Raw genomic sequence first — 19,387 nt, 5'->3', positions numbered from 1 at the left:
TGAAGATCTCTCCGAACACCATTATATTGGGCGACTTCAACTACCCAAACATTGACTGGAAGCACTACTCAAGCCCCAGCACCTTAGCCCAAAGATTCCTGGAAATTATAAACTCAAATGCTATGGAACAACTAGTCACCACTCCCACTAGAGGGGACAACATACTAGACCTGATCATTACCAACATGGGGACTCTATGCTCCACACCAGAAGTATATCCCTCATTGGTAAGATCAGACCATAAATTAATTTCACTGGATGTCCACATCCCGACCCCACCCCAGCCCAGAAAACCACAGTGAAAAACTTCTCAAAAGCAAACTTCTCACTTCTCAAAACCAAAGTGGAATCCTTCAAGGCCCCAGGGCCAGTGGAAACTACAGCCCAAACTGCAGAATCCTATATAAATGCATTCTACGGACATCTCCAGGAATGCATGGATCATGCTATCCCAAACAAAACCAAGACCCAATCATCCAAAGGCAGGCATCCAGTCTGGTGGACCCCTGCCATAAATAAACTGTACAACAGAAGGAGGAAGCTACTACATGATAGAGTAAAATCCCTAATAGGGAAGGCATCTCTGATCAGTACTAGCAAAAAATTACGATCCCTCATAAAATCCTCCAAGGCCAGCTTCGAGAGAAAAATTGCACAGGACACGAAAGACAATCATAAGGCTTTTTCAGTTATGTTAGAAACCTGGGATGCAACTCCCAGACTTGTTCTGAGTTGATTCTAAACGACAAAAAATACACTGAACCCACAGACATCGCCAATATCCTGGCAGACAGGTTCAGTGCAAACTTCTCCACCCCATCCCCCCCCAAAAAACAAGTATCTATCCCGGCAGAGGGCTGCCTCCCAAACATCTCAGATGCTCAGGTGAAGGCTGCCCTCTCCAAAGCAAAAAACACTGCTTCCATGGGACCAGATGGCATCCCAGGTTGCGTCCTACATGAACTACAAGAGGAACTAATCCTTCAAATAAAACAGCTATACAATCTCAGCCTCACTACAGGATATGTGCCCACAGAATGGTGTACAGCAACAGTGGTCCCAGTCCACAAAGGTGGAGCCCCTACGGACCCTGGAAACTATCACCCCATAAGCTTGACTAGCTTAGTCTGCAAGGCTATGGAGAGAATCATCATGGAGCTCATAAACAAAGACATTGGGGACCTACAGACACTAGATCCTACCCAGTTCGGCTTTGTCAAGGGCAGATCCTGCCTTTTGAACCTGGTTGACTTCTTTGAAACAGTCACCAAAGCCATAGATGAAGGGAAGGTAGTCCACACAGCCTATCTGGACCTTGCAAAGACATTTGACACAATACCCCACTCGGGCATCATAGATAAGCTATCCAGCTTAAATATAAACCCCTATGTCACAAGATGGGTCGCAAACTGGCTCAAAGACAGAACCCACAGAGTGAGAGTTGCTGGAGCCATGTCAGACTCGAAACCGGTCATAAGTGGCATTCCACAGGGTTCTGTCCTGGGACCACTCTTGTTCGGTATATACTTTTCTGAGGTACAGGCAAACGTGGGAGGACTATGGCTCACCAAGTTCGCAGACGACTGCAAACTGGGTGCCATAATCAACTCTCCAGCTGACACAAACATCCTTCAAAAAGGTCTCACAGAGACAGATAACTGGTGCCAGCGCCATGGTTTAAAGCTAAATGCCAAAAATGTATAGTCATACCCTTTGACAAAACAATGTGCCCACAAATTACCACATAGGCGGAAACCCATTAAGTACAGAGAAAGTTATTAGGGACCTGGGGACCCAAGTTGATAGCAATCTCTCCTTTGAAAACCACATTGCCAAAGTGGTTAGAAAGACCTTCTACATAGCCCACCTCATCACGAAGGGTTTCACATCTAGATGAAGAGAGGTAATCGTGCCCCTTTATTCATCCCTCATCAGGCCCATCATAGAATACAATGCCCCTTTTGGGATGTACCTTACCCGACACCTGCAGCAATTAGAAAGACCCCAAAAGTATCTCACCAAGAGGATCAAGGGTCTCAAACAGATGCCATATGCTGCTCGGTTAAAAAAACTCCATCTCTACTCAGTTGCATACCACCTACTTCGAGGCGATCTATGCCTGACATACAAAGCTATGTCAAATCCAGAATTAATGGACATGCTCCACCTCAGTAAATCTAAATCCCTTAGAGTTACACGCTCGAGGGACTTGAACCTCAGCACAGAAATAAATAGAACTTGCTGGAGGGACAGGTTCATAACCCAGCGGCTCCCTTCGCTCTGGAATAGAATTCCAGTTCATGTGAGGCAGAGCACCTCACTGAATCTCTTCAAGAAAAATCTCGATTAGTGGATGGGGGATCGTAGGTTTTGTCCCAGGGATTACTCCTGTGTCACTATTAGACAAAGGCACAGTAAACTAAACCTTAAAAAGGGCACAGTATACTCAAATCAAAGGAGTGGTGTAAGCCATACAGAATTGGGCTAGGCTTATAATTGCCCCAGGGCAGATAGCCTAGTATGAACCTATGAACCTATGAACCTATGAACTTATAAGACTAATCACATGACACAGTTATATTAAGCACTTCAGTTTAGAGTCATACATACAGGTAAAATGTTACTGAAATTCAGTAGAGCCATAAAATAAATAAAACATTTAACTAAGACAAATGCACACATGATGTTTTTCAAAGTTACCTGTCTTTTTTTTAAATAGGTTTAATGATTACTGCTGTATTTAAACTTGGAAAACAATAAGCTTCTAAAAGTGTGATCCATGAGTATTCATATAATTCTAAATCATTGTAAGTACTGCTGTGATGGCTTGGTGGTTAACTGTGACTGCTAAGATCCCTCCCTTTTTTCTTCTATCTGATGTCAATCACTCTAAAGTTAAATGTATGTGTACTTCCTTTCTCCCTCATATGCTTGCCAAAGCATTAGTAGCTACTTCTCTATGTATTTCAGATTTGTGTTCAATAATTCTGTCCTTCAATCTTCTTGTGCATTTCCCTGTGTAGAATGCTTGACACTCCTTATAGCATGCCATATACACAATCCCCGGGATTCATGAAGCTTGCGCCAGGCGCACGCATAGCGTAGGCGTTATAACGCCAAATATGGCCGCCGAGCGATTCAGGTACGATCTAATTCCACATGCACTATCGGAGTATGTCAGATCTGTGCAGCCCCCGGCGTAGGTATGCAAATCACCCCATGTGCAGTGTTGCACCATGCAAATGAAGGCATACAGCAATTCGTGAAGTGGTGCAGGCATAGCTTAAGCCCACGGAAATGTAAACCAAAAAACATGGTTTACATTTTCCCAAACATAACATCGGAGCTATGGAAGAGGGCCAGACACAGGTATCACAATGTGAACATATGCCAATGGCGAAATACACAGCCAATAAAAACAATTAGAGCACACAGCAACTGTAAAATCCAAAAAGCAGAACAAGGATCCCCCAAGCTCGAGACTCAGAACACCAGAAGTATTTTTAAGCAATGAATTTATTCACATAAATAAAACGAAACACTTGGAGCTCTAGTCAGGGTTGAGCGCTTTCATCTGACAAAACACAGATTTCTTCAGAACCAATAAGCTCCTGTTAACATTTTAATTTAAAAGCTTTTTGGCGCCAAACCTTTCTAAAATAGTACTAAAAAAAGTATCCAATGGCAACATTAAAAACACTATTAATTAATCAATTAAGCTACATACAGTCTTAGTGGTAAATATTATCTATTTTCTTTGTTCATATGTACTTAGATTACTCTACCCCTTTGTGAAATTTATGAAGATTTATAAAATTTTACACACTTTATAATACCAACAGAGAATTAAGAATGACTCATAAGTAAAGGCAATCTCCCTGTTTATTTGTCTTCCATACTATATGTGTATAATATGTCTACCTACTGGATTTCTTCCATATGTAGTATACTTATCCAAATACATGTATACAATACTAATATAATTAATACTAATATAAATATAAATATAAACTAATACGAATCAATGGTGGGTTATTGAGGGAATGTGTACTGGAAATACATAAATACATAAATAAATAACATAAATATTAATTCACAGTTCTTCGTTACTGCTCAGTTAAAATTGTTCATATAATAGTGATGATCTGTAAACACAACACTTGCCTGTTCCTATCTGTGTTACTAATTACTGATTTAGTGCTAGGAAAGGTTTTAGACTGATGTGGTCATTTAAGCCAGGTGTTGTGGTGGCATCCATCCATATTTGCCATTTGCTTTCGACCCATGCCAGATAGGTTTTCCAATTACCACCCCTATCACCTATCTCTACCTGGTCGATAATTGCAAATGTAAAATTGTGGTCTGTACCCTTTTCTAAAATGTGTTCACAAAGTGCATTCTTGGGATCACCTTTTTTAATCCTGTACAAATGCTCATATATACGGGTCTTGAATTTCCTCTCTGTTTTGCCTATGTAAAAGGCTGAGCATTTTGTACAGGTTGCGATGTAAACAACACGTTGTGTGTTGCAATTCCCATTTTGCATGTTACTGTAGTTTTAATGATGTTGTCTAACTTAATTTTTAATTTGGTATTAATATGTGGGCATTGTTTACAAGTGCCACATCTAGTAGTACCTTTCTTTCTTGTACCATGATGACCCATTTTTCCATATTTGATTAATCTTTTTAAATTGCTGCCTGTTTTGTATACTGTACAAATGTCATCTCCTACTATGTGCCCTATTGAACCAGAACTCGTTATTATCGGCCAGTGTTTCTTAAGAATTTCTATAATTACACTGGTGTAAGGGTTGAATTTAATCACACACACTTTCCTATCTCTTTCATTGTTAAGGTTGGGCTGAGATTGAATGCTTTTCCCCAATAATGGGACATATTTTAGTCCCCATTGGGCCCTAACATAAGAGATCACATTCTCTAACATAACATTAGGATATCCTCGATTCTGAAACAATTGAAACACTGTGTTTAACTCACTAGTCATATATTCCTGGGTAGAGGACATCCTTGCGGCTCGGATACTCTGTCCCTTCACTACATTCCTGAAAATGTGTGGAGGGTGACAACTACTGTAGTGAATATAATCATTGGAAAATGTGGGTTTTCTAAACATCCTAGATGAAAAACCTGTCCCTGTGTTACTAATCCAGGTGTCCAAGTAGGCAATTCCATTTTTGTCATATTTAGAAGTGAATCTCAAAAAATCAGTTGTTTGGTTGAGATATTCTATGAAGGATGGGATCGTATCTATAGGCCCTTTCCAAATGATGAAAATGTCATCCAAAAATCTTGTATATAGTGTGATGTGTTGAAAAAACTGGCTTGGAAAAATGTATATGTTTTCCCACTCGAGCATGACCAAATTTGCGAAAATAGGGGCACAAGACGCCCCCATCGCTACCCCTCGAGTTTGTCTGAAGTATTCACCCACATGAAAAATGTAATTGTGGTCAAGCACAAGTCCCATCATGTCGATAATGAGGTTAACTCGGTCCGAACTACATCCGGAGTACTTATGCAGGCTGTTGTAAAAGTACTCTAATCCGGTGGTCGACGGTATACAGGAAAATAAATACTGTACATCTACTGTGATGAAAGTCAAATTCTCATCCCATACTTCCTTAGTGAGTTTGCTCAGAAAGTCCCACGAATTCTTGACTAAATGATCCACTTTGGTATATATTTGCTTAGTCCATTGATCTATCGTAATCCCTATTTTAAAAGTTTTGGATTTTGATCCAGATATGATAGGTCTAAAGGGTGGTTTTTTGATGTTTTTGTGGATCTTCGGAATCCCTATAATGTGGGCCATTGTTGGGTATTCATTTCTTAAGTATTCATACAATTCACTAGTGATTCGACTATCTAATAGATATTCCTCGAGTGCTAAATCTATTCTCCTATACCCTATGTTGATCTGATTTAAAGACACTTGTTCATAATTTCCCGATTCATATAAAATGTTGTGTATTTCATTAAGGTATAGTAGACTGTCAAAAATCACTATTCCTCCGCCTTTGTCAGGCTTCATTATTCGAATCCCATCATTTAAGATGAGTTTTTCCATACATCTTCTTTCACCTTCGTTTAAATTGTCAAGTGGAGTTTGACTATCTCCTGAATTCCACTTGAGGTCCTTATATAAATTGTATATGTCATTACATACCATTTTTTCATATAATGCAACTTGGGCATTCATAACTGGGATGTACGTACTTTTCTTAACCAATTTAGACCTGCTTGTGTTGATCTTGGTCTTGTTGGTGTCATCATCAGGGGTAGAGTAATCTAAGTACATATGAACAAAGAAAATAGGAAATACACAGCCAATGGCATAAGAAAAGATGCACAACATGTAAATAACAACATTTAATGTCATGTCCACAGTAACACACAGCAGAACCGCAGGGCATGTGTGTGGAAGCTGTAACATAAAGAAATAATATAAAAATGTCATAAAATCTCAACGTAATAGAAATCAGGTTTACAGCATAACACACAATGGTAGGTATGGAACACCACAACCAAGGTGCAAGGGTTGCTAAGGGCTTGCGATAGTGTTCGGCGTGGTAACTATGAATTAGTAGTCAATGCCATGCAAATGAGGCAGATAATACTGAATCGCAAATGTCCCGCCGGAGGAAGGTTGTACCATACGGCACAGTGGTATAACACCGATGAGTGGCTCAGAGGAGATACATGACATCAGCAGAGGGGTGTGCCACTGCAAGACTAAGCACATTGGAGCATTGCAAATCTGGCCTGTCCGTTGCTAAGCAAAGCTGCAGGATAGGGGTGGAGAGGAATCGTTTAGCTGAGAGCACACATGGTGGCCAAAAGCACATGTGTACGAGGATGAAAATGTGCCCGAAACCCAGTAATCGGACGCACGTGCCGCAAACAATAGCAGAAACAGGAAGGTCAGGGGAAGAAAAGGAAATGTGGAAGTAGGGTAATTGGAGTACTAATGAGCAATCAACACCAATCAACCCACGAAGGCCAATCAACGGCAGATGACAAATACGCTTGCAGAAACCTGCAAAACAGGATAGGGGAGGCATGTGAATGCAAAGAAAGGAGGGGAGGTATTGGATTGCAAAGATAGGAGACCTGACACAGCAGAGCAAAGCAAACCGACAGCAGACCGGCAGTAGCACACATAACGCAAGATACGCCAGGTCCAGGAAAGCACAAATGAAAGTAGGCTGCAGGATGCACGCCAGAAAATGGTAGGTGCAATGCGCAGAAATGTAAAGGGAAGTTCAAGAGGTAATCCACGGCAGGCAAATGTAATTCAACACCAAAGGCACCACAATAGTAGTTCCGGCAGTAAAACACAGAACATAACCTGTAGTTACGAACGTACATACACACCCTATGACATCATCGGTGTTCACAGCACAATAGTATAAAGTGTGTAAGCACCCAACACACACCTGTGTATTCCCAAACACCGCACCATAGGTGTAAACACACGAGGAACTTTTAAAATGAATATGTTGGGAGATGCCATAGCTGTAATTCATCAGCATGTGTTAGAGACTGATGGTGTTGTGGAGGATGATGCCGACAACCACCGCAGGCCTCGGAGGAGAAGGAGAGTTTTCAGACCAAGGGTAACCTACCAAGGGCTACATGACCTGGAGATAGTAGAGCATTACAGGGAGGACAGGGACATCTTACAGCAAATAGTGGAGCTGTGCCGGCCACGCCTGAGAACCAGAAACAAAAGAGGGGAACCCATACCAGTGGACACGAAGGTATGTGTAAGCCTGCGAATACTGGACACAGGTACCTTTCAAAGGCCAACTGGAGATATAATGGGTATCTCACAGGCATCAGCGTCCAGGGTACTACACCAGTTCCTGGATGCCATGTTACCACATGCCAATGAGCAGATATACTTCCCCAGAACTCAGGAGGAGTTGGCCAGCAATATGCATCACTTCCACCATGTGGCACAATACCTGGAGGTACTGGGTGCGATAGACTGCACGCACATACAAATCAAGTCACCACCCGGTGAGCAGGGTATGCACTACATAAACTGCAAGAGATTCCACTCCATCAACTGCCAGGTCGTGTGCAATGCCCTGGCCATTATCATGGATGTGTGTGCTGGCAGCCCTGGAAGCTACCATGACTCCCATATCTGGCATGCCTCACAGCTGTATCAGGTATTTCTCAGGGGGGACATCCCACATGGCCATCTCGTGGGGGATGCTGGCTATGCACTGGAGCCGTGGATGATGACTCCCATCAGAAATGCACACACACCCATGCAAGAACGCCATAATGAGGCACACGCACAAACCAGAATCATCATAGAGCATGTGTTCGGGATGTCAAAATCACAGTTCTGGTGCTTGGATACATCTGGTGGAGCCTTGCAGTACTCTCCAGGCACATGTGACCACATCGTCATAGCATGTGCCATGCTACATAATATGATCCTGCGGAAGCAGCTGCAGCAGGGACAAAATGGTGAAGGCCCTCATAGCCCACCGCAATTGCCAAGGCCAGTACAGGCACAGAGGGATTCAGACCATGAACACACTGTGCCAGCCCCAGTAGGCAGACGGAGGAGTGCCCAATATGCCTACGCCTTGGCAAAGAGGGAACGTTTAGCACATACACTGACCGTGTAGGCCCCTACGGACTAACACCTCTCCACCTGCACACATAGTAAAATGGATGGCACACAAACATGACCACCTGTAAATTGTAATGTATAGGTGGTCCAATGTGTGACTCCTACATAGGCAGCCCTCAAACATTGTAAACATAACAGCCAGTGCAACACGGAATGCCAACACCTGAACAGTACATGAGTCTTACAGCATATGGTGGTGCTGTGTGCCTTTCACATTCCCCGCCAGATATATATATATATATATATATATATATATATATATATATATATATATATATGTGTACACATATGCATATATATAATACAGATAGAAAGGGCAATAGAGGGATATATGGTGATATAGATGGATTCAGCGATATCTGCAAATATGATAGATAGTTCAACGACATTCATAACATCTTGGAGGTACAAATAAATAGGATACCGCCAACCATGGAATGTGTAACATACCGACATGCGTAACCACGAGGCTGAAAGACTGATAGAACACAGTACCAGAACAGTACATCCGCGAGTAATAGTATGATGATATGAAGGGACAGTTAGTCACCGCTGACGGTGTCGCGGTCCATGTAGGTACTGTTTTCAACTGTGTCTGAGTGCCGTAGTCTGTGTAAGTGTTCGTTGAGGGTGCCGTGTGCATTTCTGTGTGACTGTAATGTGTATGTGTGTGTCCGCAACATGTGTATGTTGGTGCCAAGTCAGAGGCAGACCAGTATGGTAGGTGTGGGTATAGCTAGCCGTAGGCATACGGTTACTACCTGTACCACAGTAGGAGGGACATCCCCACCCTGGGCAGGTATGTCCTGACATAAAACAGTACAAAGGGCAAATGTCCGAAATGGTAGGACATAAATATGTCCCATATATAATGTAACAGTCGTATTTAATAGTTATGCCTGTATGTAAGAAACTTAAATGTTACATGCAATATGATAAGTATCCAAAGTCACAACAATAGGTATGTAGTGAGGATAAAATTATGTACTACCTGTGTACTGACCGTGGCTACGTGTTGGCCTGTAAATGCTGCTTTGTGTCCCACAAGTGTCCAACAATGACCATATGATAAGGTGGTAACCCATGGCAAACAGGCTCTTTTAACAACACAACCACAATGACTGCAAATATCTGGGACAGAAATACAAGGGATAGTTGTCACCTACACATATCCCCTGATATATCGCTGCAATTACGGAGGTATACAAGTAGCAAGCTCACCTGCAGACGATATAAAAACCAATTAACAATGGCCCGACGTACAATCCCGTAACATAAGTCTATTAACTGTTAGCTCTCTAATCAGGGACGGAGCCCACACACATATATATGGATTATGTAGAAATGCAAGGCCCACAAACCGTATATGTTATGTACAACCACCAACATCCCCCACACTAGAAACTAAAGCAATACAAACTGTAATAGCAGCACAAACATCCAGTCAGTCAATTACATCTGCAGAACCCTCAACATACCGTGTGAGAGACACAATTAAAGGCGACATGCAAAATTGCAGGCGTTGTGTAATGGAACAAACAGCCATGTTACAGGTATTGATTGCAATACTCCGTTAACAGACATCGGGATGACAGGTACACCCACATGTTGAACCAAATACTCTACCTGTCACACACAATCTACAGGGGACATGAATCCAAACTATACTTGTCCCCATGCATAGCAGTTGCAGTTACTCATAACAAAACACAATACAGACCGTCTCCCCGAAGGTAGGGCAAAAAGGCAACGCCCAAGTGGAGTATCCAATTATACCCCACTGCTGCCGCGTAATTGGCAAATGGAGTAGCTGCACAGCTGATATGCAAGTAATTAGTCACTCAGGAACACCAATTGGCGGGAAGAATCCACATGTTTCAGGTATCGACGTATATAAGGATGACTTGCCAGACATTCAAACCATATGCTCATACCGAAAAACAGTTGAAACACTGTGAGAGAGATAGAAACGAAACGCTGTAAAGACAACAAGGTATGTAGAACGCCCGATATGTAAGGTTATGTATAGCATGATCTTTATTAATTAGTTTTACTGTATGTATAGCCTGGTTTGCATTAATTAAACGTGTCCGCAATGCATAAAGTGGGGAAAGGTATTGATGTAGTGATGTCTTGCTGAGCATACTAACGCTTGTAGAATCTGTGCGTCCAGCAGTGGGACACAAGGTACACAGCACAGACACCAGAAGGGATGCTACATGAGGCCATTAAACAGAACACTCCCATACAACCCACCGTCAGTGGTAGGGTATGTCCAACAAGGATGTGCCATAGCAGGGGATAGTATATGTTGATATACTGTCACAGCACGCATGTGTATGGGTAAATAACATTAATGACATATGTAAGGTGGTCCCGCTGAGCAAGTATGCTTTGCATTATGGGATACTATGTGAAATATGTGTAATGTATAGTATTATAGGTAGATATGACAGATATTCTACACAGCATAACAGGCATATCATGCATACCACAGGTATCGTCTATTGGTATGTACAATAACAGGATACATATGGCCTGTAGGCATGGGACATAGTAATAGCATGATAGCTAATCTAAATGGAAGGGCTACCAAGTAACCATGCACAAAGGACATGTAATAGCTGCACAGGTGCATAGTGGGTATGATACAGTCTGTCAAGTCCATGTGTAAGCACAACTACAGTGTTCACACTAGTGGCACCTCTCCAGGGTAGTGTCCTGTGAAGAGCAGAGCCAGGTGTCACCTGCACCACTGCACAGTACAGCCACTGCAGTGATCTCAGGCCTACATGTGTCTCCAAACCACCAAGGGAGGTATCACATGAACAGTGCTACTGAGTGTCCCTGCGTGATGTACAGAGGACTTATGTTCCACAGCATGGTGAGTGTCCTGTTTGGGAATGTAACCCAGAAGCACATCCCACTCATTGTGGCATGTGTGCACATATCCATGAGCATGTTGCTCACAGTGGCCTCTGCTTATGTTGCGTATGAGGAGTATATCCATCAATAATGTTGTGGACATGGGCCCTGTCTGATCAGCAGAGGTCACCCCTGAGTATGTAGTATGCAAATGTGTACAGATGTGGTGTCCGTAGTGCAGTCGCATATTTAAACTGTCGGAGCTCAGTAAATGTCATGGCGTGTTAATGTTGTGGCATGTAAAGCTGTAGCTGTTGTGTAAGGTACACCCTAAATGGGGTGGTGTACCCTTGAATATGTGCAGATGTCTTGAGTTCAGAGGTACAATGGGTGCCTATGTATCAGTTACACACCCAGTACAGATAGGTGTGGCCACGTAGGAGGATATCCATGCCACAGTGGCAATACGGTAACAACAGGAGTGGCTGCGACATGTGTGTGCTGCAAACATGTACAATGTGATATGTATGTAGGGGACTACCATCCATGTGATAGTCAGTGGGTGAATGGTGTAATGCAATGGTGATGTGCATGCACCTTGTGTCATGCAGCTTGATGCCATGATAGTCATATTATGTATCTGTCACAGCGACACCCGTATGGTTGGAGTCAGTATCAGCTGGTGGAGCAATCATGGCACTTGGTATGTAGGGGTTCTAAAGCTAGGCAGGGAAAGTCCCCTGTGCCAGCCTGTTCTGCAGGGAATCATATACTTAACATGAGGGCCCCTATGACTGAGGACTGTGGTATGCCAAAGTACCTGACATGTAGTAGGTACTATGGTATGCTGGCCTCACTGTGTGTCCTGTCCATGAGCCACATAGCATAACATCCTGAGACACAGGGTATGATGTGCAGGTGGATGTGTATGTTGTCAATACCAGAATGGGGAATGGTGCTGAAAGGCAATGAGAGGACAATGTAGGATGTGTGGACTCCCGTGCCATCAGCAACTACCCTGGTAACTGTATGAAAGGAGTCCACCATGTGTAGGGGCCATGCTTTGGCCTTAACAAGCCCAACCCGGGTGGCAGCAGAGGACGGGAGACCAACAATGTCTCTGAGAATGATGTCCTTGACGATGTGCCCCATAGCCACGCAGAACAGTCCAGTCAGTTGTGTAGGACTATAGTCCCACTCGTGCAATGCGGTGCCACCTGTGTGTAGTGTGATAAATGCTGCTGTGTGCCATTCAGGTTCTACAATGTCTGAAACAAGGCTATTATTGAATATGGTGGCCTAGTGGGGAGACAAGTAATTCAGAGGTTGCTGGACATCACAGCCTGGGACATTGGAAGGTGACATGGGGCCAGTGTCCCAGGACACATAGAGTGTAGGTCAGTACTGTGTAGGTGTGACCACAGGGACACCACAATGTTCATGTATGGATTGCGGCCCTGTAGTGAGTGAGAGGGTGTACTGTCAGCATTGAATCCATCCTCCAGCATGCTGCCAACAATACCTGTGTCTGCAATGTTCCTGAGTGACTGTTGTATGTGACAGCAGATGTGGGTGTTGCCATAGAATACTGACATACCACCATAATGCCTGGTGGTACACCCCGGAATGTGTGGCAGTCATGTTTACGTAGCTAGTCTTGGAGTATGTGATGAGGGACCCTGTGGCCCCACCACAGCCGACCAGTGAGCCACCCCACACATGGGAATGTACACCACTGTGCAACAGCCTACACCTGTTGTTGTACATCATATGTCCGTGGAACATGACCACTAGAGTGGTGTCTCTTATCTGGTGTATACCATCATGGCTCTGTGTGGAATAGCATGATCCCTGCTGTTGTGTACATGGTAATTAAGTGCACTGGGGTATGTGTCAGCATTTGTATGTCCATTGTCCATCTGCATGGGTGTCATGATGTTAACAACCGCTGTCAGCAGACGTCTGTAGTAGGTGTAGTAGTACACATGTACTGTGTATGCTGTGATGGGTGTGTTTCCGGGATGTGACTAACAAGGTAGATTAGCATATGTTCAGAATCCACCAATGAGGGGATAACCCCAGGTGTGTAACACCAGTCACATGGTGGTAGTGTTCATGCCAAGGGTAATGTAGGTCTTGGAGGTGGTGTGTATGTGTTGATCCAGCAGAGTGGAGGGTATGACTCATGGATGTGTCGGTACATGAGTGGCTATCCCAGTGAAGTGTGGGGTAGTGTCAGTCACACATCAGTAGTAGCTGAGGCCCACTGTCCACTATACCACCATAGAAGGTATGTTACCCGTGGGGTATGATGTTGACTCTGTCGCTTGTTACAATGTGTATAGCGGTCCCGGACACAGTTAGTTGCACGTGGAGCACCTTTGATGCATTGTGCTAAGCAACTTGCCAGGATGTGTGCAAAACATAGTGGGATATGGGAACCCCTCAGCTGTGGGTGTGCCGGTCCAGGTATGTGCGTGGAAGGTATGGTCCGTCTATAACCTGTCATTGCAGGTGTGCTCTGCAGAGCCTACAGGCAGGTCCCAGTCACTGCAGAGATGTTGGAGTGGTGCATTATAAGGTGTGCCTTGCCTGCGTGCGTCACAGGGGAAGATGCAAGCAATGTGTCACATGACCCCATGTCGCGCATGCCAGTTACCGCCTTGCCGGTAACAGTTATTGGAAACTGTGCAGGACAGGCAGTATAGCAGCAGCAAGAGCCTAGCATATGAGCTGTACTCCCAGGGCCAACAGGTGCAAGTCATCTGTGCCACAGCATTGTGTTTGACCAGGACAGTCATAGCGGACAGATACCACATGCCTGTGGAATGACAATAGGAGCATAGGCGACTGTTGAAGTGACACAGTCGGTCATTGTACAGTGGTATCATGTCTGGACGAATGCAAAATGCTCCCCAGGGCTAGGCCCACACCCTCAGGGCTATAAGACTGGTGAGCTATTGCATGTCCCTGCTCACATAGTCTGTGAATTGGCATCACAGGGCAGTCACAATAACATGGCGAATGACAGACATATCATACCTGGTGAGGTGTGGCATGGGTGCATAGGTTATGTTGCAGAAGCAGTTACCCGACAGCAAGATGTAAGCGACTAATGCCTTGTGTAGCCTGCTGTGTGGAACTGCAGTCTGACACCCTACAGAGTCAGCTATGACTGGTGTGTTATGAATGTTATAACACACATAACACACTATTGGCTGTATGTGGTGGGCACACATGAGTCTGTGGGCTATAAGCTGGTGATGTTGTCTTCCATGATGGGGGCTACCTCTGGTGACTACAGTGAGTATGGAGACGTACTGCACAGGTTGTCCTCGTAGGTGTGGCCAGTGGTGTAGATTATGTGAGACTATGTGATGGGTGGGGTGTGTTGCGAATGTTACACATCCCCAAATGACTGTCAGGTGCAGTCAGGGTTGGCGACAGCATTACCCCCAGCCATAGCTGTCAGCCTCCTGTCCCCAAAATGAGGAACAATAGCCTTCATACAGTGTGACAAATGGGCGAAACGTGGAACACTTACAACTGGCTTACTAACAGCTTCAACTAGGAAGGGCATATGATGGCTAAAATAGGCTGGTCTTACGTATGAAACATATATTCCAATGAATTACTGTGATTCTCAGCTATCTAGCCATGGCTAGCAGATAAACTATGTACAACAATGAATGTGTGACAGACCCTTCCAATGTGGAACCTTGAGGAACATGCACCTTTTAGAACCCCAAATGAGGTATGTTCCCCGTAATGAGGTACACCTGAGAGCTATGGGCCCAGCACGGCTGCAGACGTGCATCCCCCACAGGCTGTAGTGCCGTATGTTGGGAAGTGAGAATTGAATGTGTACACGAGACAATTGCTCTTTTGCCACATGTACGACATATCCTTCATATAGACAGGCAGTAGCACTGGTACGTGACAGTTGGACATGCCTGCATATACAACCATGTCCCACAGGATATGTGCGTTACATGTGTACAACAGCTGTCATACCTTAAGCAAGCTGGGAAGTGTAGGACAGCCAGTGTGCCTGTGGGAAATGGTGTGGAATGGGTGCTATAGTAATCATTAGCTCATGACATGCTCACATGTTCTGAACAAGTGCCTAGCATGACCATACAATACAGATAGGGTGTTGGATAATATCAACCCACAAGTGGTGATGACAGTCATTTAGAGTGGCACTGCACTATAACCCTTCTGAGTATGGTGTGCATGTCCATGAACCATTAGCACTGTAGATGTTAGCAGTACAGATGTACAAGATAGCACGGATATTTGATTACAAGTACCTTTGCATATCACAGCTGTGTTCCACCAGTGGCCTGTTGACAGACCCACAACTACAAAAGGAGCAACAGTGACATGTGCACAGCACATCTCTGCCAGATACAGTAGAACAGGGTTAATGTGTTGTACCCCACCCTCATTGTAGCCCATACCACACACACAAATGTTAGGCATCTGTGTATGTAAGGCTGTGAATGGCCATGACCTATCAGTTTAGCTGTGTCAGTGTTGTGAACAACATACAGAATGGGCTGTATGTGTGAGGTGTGTGACATATGTGCACAGTCTGATGGATGATACCTGCAGTGTCACCGCTAGGTGAACATCCCTGTACCCATAAACTGCTACCTAGGCTGTGGTCAACATTATGGACACTGTGTAAGGGATGGTGCTGTGCAGTGCACCCCAATATGGTGACGTCTCCAGGCCCCTTAGGTAGTCATCTGAGGTACCCATGTCATGTCAGGGTACCATCCATGTGCACGGAGATCAGTGGCCAGGCATATACAGCACTGTGGTGACCAATATTGGATCACATACCACCTGTAAGGGGCAATGGCTATGCATGGATGTGCGATAACAGCCTTCACAATCCACACATCCACTATGCAGCATGCCGTCTACCTTGCAGAAGGACATTTGCTACACCATGATGATGGACATGCTACATGTCCATATCCTGATCTATATGACATATGTCATGGACTGCCACCATCCTAATACTAGGATCGCCACAGGCTGGACAGATCCCTGTGCCATATATGTGACATAGTCCTGCCATACCATGCAACCCTGTTCATCAAAGCTGCAGATGTCATCCCAGTCATACATGGTGTGATGGCCGCATAGTAGATGTACTATCAACTGACTGGATCAGTAATGTGGCACTGATGCAGCTTGCGGTGGCACAATGGCCATCTGTAACAGTGTGGAAACCGTGCCCGCACATGCTATGGTTGATGACCATCCCTGCGAATGTCGTCTGACTATCCATTGTCCCATGTCTATCACATATGTAATACAGGCAATCCGTGTCAGGATGTTGAACAGTTGTACAGTGCTGTGTAGATGTATATGGCAAAACACATGCATGTACAGGTGTCCATGCATATGTGTGCATTGTCACTGCTCAAGTCCATTCCGGCTGTGTCTGTGTTGATATGTGACATATACACAGCATCCATGTCAATAGTAGTACCGTGGACACATCGAGGCATGTGCAGATAGGTAAGAACATAAGTGCAGGCAAACAGACATGCCCACAGCAAGACAGCATTTACATGGAGTATGAACACTGTAATGAGGTAACACACATATATGGTGATGTGATCCAATGCATAATGGGTGTGACATGTGTGACACAAACACGTGAGTCGTGTCAGTGTCATGGTGCTTTGCAAAGATAACTGTGCAGATGCAGTAGATGTCATAGAAATGTATGTGCAGCAGTATCTCTGTACATCTCTGAAACTGTGACCTGTCATCATCATTATGTTTTACAGATAGTGCCCCATACACACCTCCCAGCATACACCCGCCAGGAGGATGATGTCCTTATCCCACAGCTCCATGACAACTATGACTTGTTGTTCAGCCATGTGCCACAGCATGCCCAGCAGCGGGATGACCTGTGGCAGGATCTACGCAGGAGGGTGAATGATGTGGGTGGCCATAACCGCACCTACCAGCAAGTGCGCAGACACTGCACGGACCTGATATGACATGCAAAACAGCGTGCCACTGCAATCACCAGGGAACAAGGTGGAACAGGTGGTGGGCCACCAACCCAGCCCCCACTCACACACACCGAGGAGTTACTGGCCAGTCTGGGGACACCCAGGGAACAGCATCCAGAAACACTAGCTGCCATCGTGGAGGTGGGTGTCTCCCAACCAATGAGCCTGGAGTTGCCTGGTAAGTCAGTAATGCACATATGGCTATTATATCCCATGTAGTTGCATGTGTCACTGTACATAATGTAAAGTAACAACATATGACAGGTATGTGGACACACATGCTGCATACTACAGTATGCCACGTTGTGTATGCACACATGTGCATACTATATACTATTACACAGGTGAATGTGTGCACATGCACAGTGCAACCTGTGGCTGTCATACAATCATGGATAATGTTCATACTGGTGTGTCACCCCTATACAGGTACCTCTGGCATGCCGCCCAGACATGGGTCCGTTGCAGGTGAGACTGTCATCAGTATCAGGCATGTTACAGTGTAGATCTATTTGCCATGTGGCCAGTTAACACTTGCACACCTGATGTTTGTTCCAGTCATGATATGCAGGACACACCACCATGCATTCACACATGCCACCCATGTGCAATATATTCACATGTAATGATACACAGACTTGAAACCACAGTACTTGTCATTGCAACATGTGTGGTCAGCTGTGCATACAATGGTGGAGGTGTTCTACAATGGAGGCATATGTAGTATGCATTGGAACAACATGTGTGGTACGCACACAGTACCACACAGTGAGCTGTGATATGGGCAGCCCACAAGTGTCACCATTGTGTCATATGCCCCTGCATCAGGTGCACACATTGTGATGTGCCACCTGGCATGTCCCAGACATGTAGTGTTCTGTCTGCAATATTGTCACACTATCACATGACCTATACCCCACATATCAAACATACAACCCATTGTCTGCATAGACCTGTGGAATGTGACATATCTGACATGTATGGGTGTATGTCATATGGGACCACACAGACATGTGGAGAAGATGCCCATCACACACATTTGGCCACCACATGTGCACACATGGCCATGGGGGATGGCCAGAGACATGTAGCCACACAGTACATGGGATGTTTATACACCCTGTTGCACATTGTCCACACATGGTCCAATTATAGCCTTAGTTGACTGATTATACAGTTGATGTGGTACAGTGGACAACCTAAAAGCCTGTGCACAGCTACTGGAGGTGCCACTGAAGTCTACCATATACGATCTGTCGAACATCATGACTGTGTTGCAGTTATGGCTATGCAATGTGTACATATTATGCATTCTACAGCAACATACATGCCTCATGTTGCCATGCAATGGCACAGTGTCTGTACTTCACACTGTATAGCAATGTAGATGGCACACACTACCCTCCCGTGCTCATGCACATTTGCTAAACATGCATTCTATCTGTAGGGCATACACACAACACTGCAATGTGAAGCCCATTATGTGCTGTACATGTGTCAGGACACCATTGTGTCAAACATGTATGCATGTTAATGCACATGTCAGCAAATTACATGTCAAGGACACGTCAGCCATGTGTACTGTTATCCTGTTCTGGGCCACATGGTGTATCACAGGGATGCGTGCATACTACCATGATTGTGTGAACTGCATGGCTACTGATATGACACCTGCTTGCTGTAGTGTGCACCCCAGGGAGGTATGCTTACTAACACTATTAATGTCTGAGCTGCATGCCCTCTGCTCTACTGCAGGCATGCTGCATGCCATCTGACAAATCACATGCATGGTGTGTCTG

This window comes from Protopterus annectens, chromosome 3.part1 (assembly GCF_019279795.1).
Source record: "Protopterus annectens isolate FY-2018-M chromosome 3.part1, PAN1.0, whole genome shotgun sequence".
NCBI lineage: Eukaryota > Metazoa > Chordata > Ceratodontiformes > Protopteridae > Protopterus > Protopterus annectens.
Note: the sequence above shows the minus strand (reverse complement) of the source record.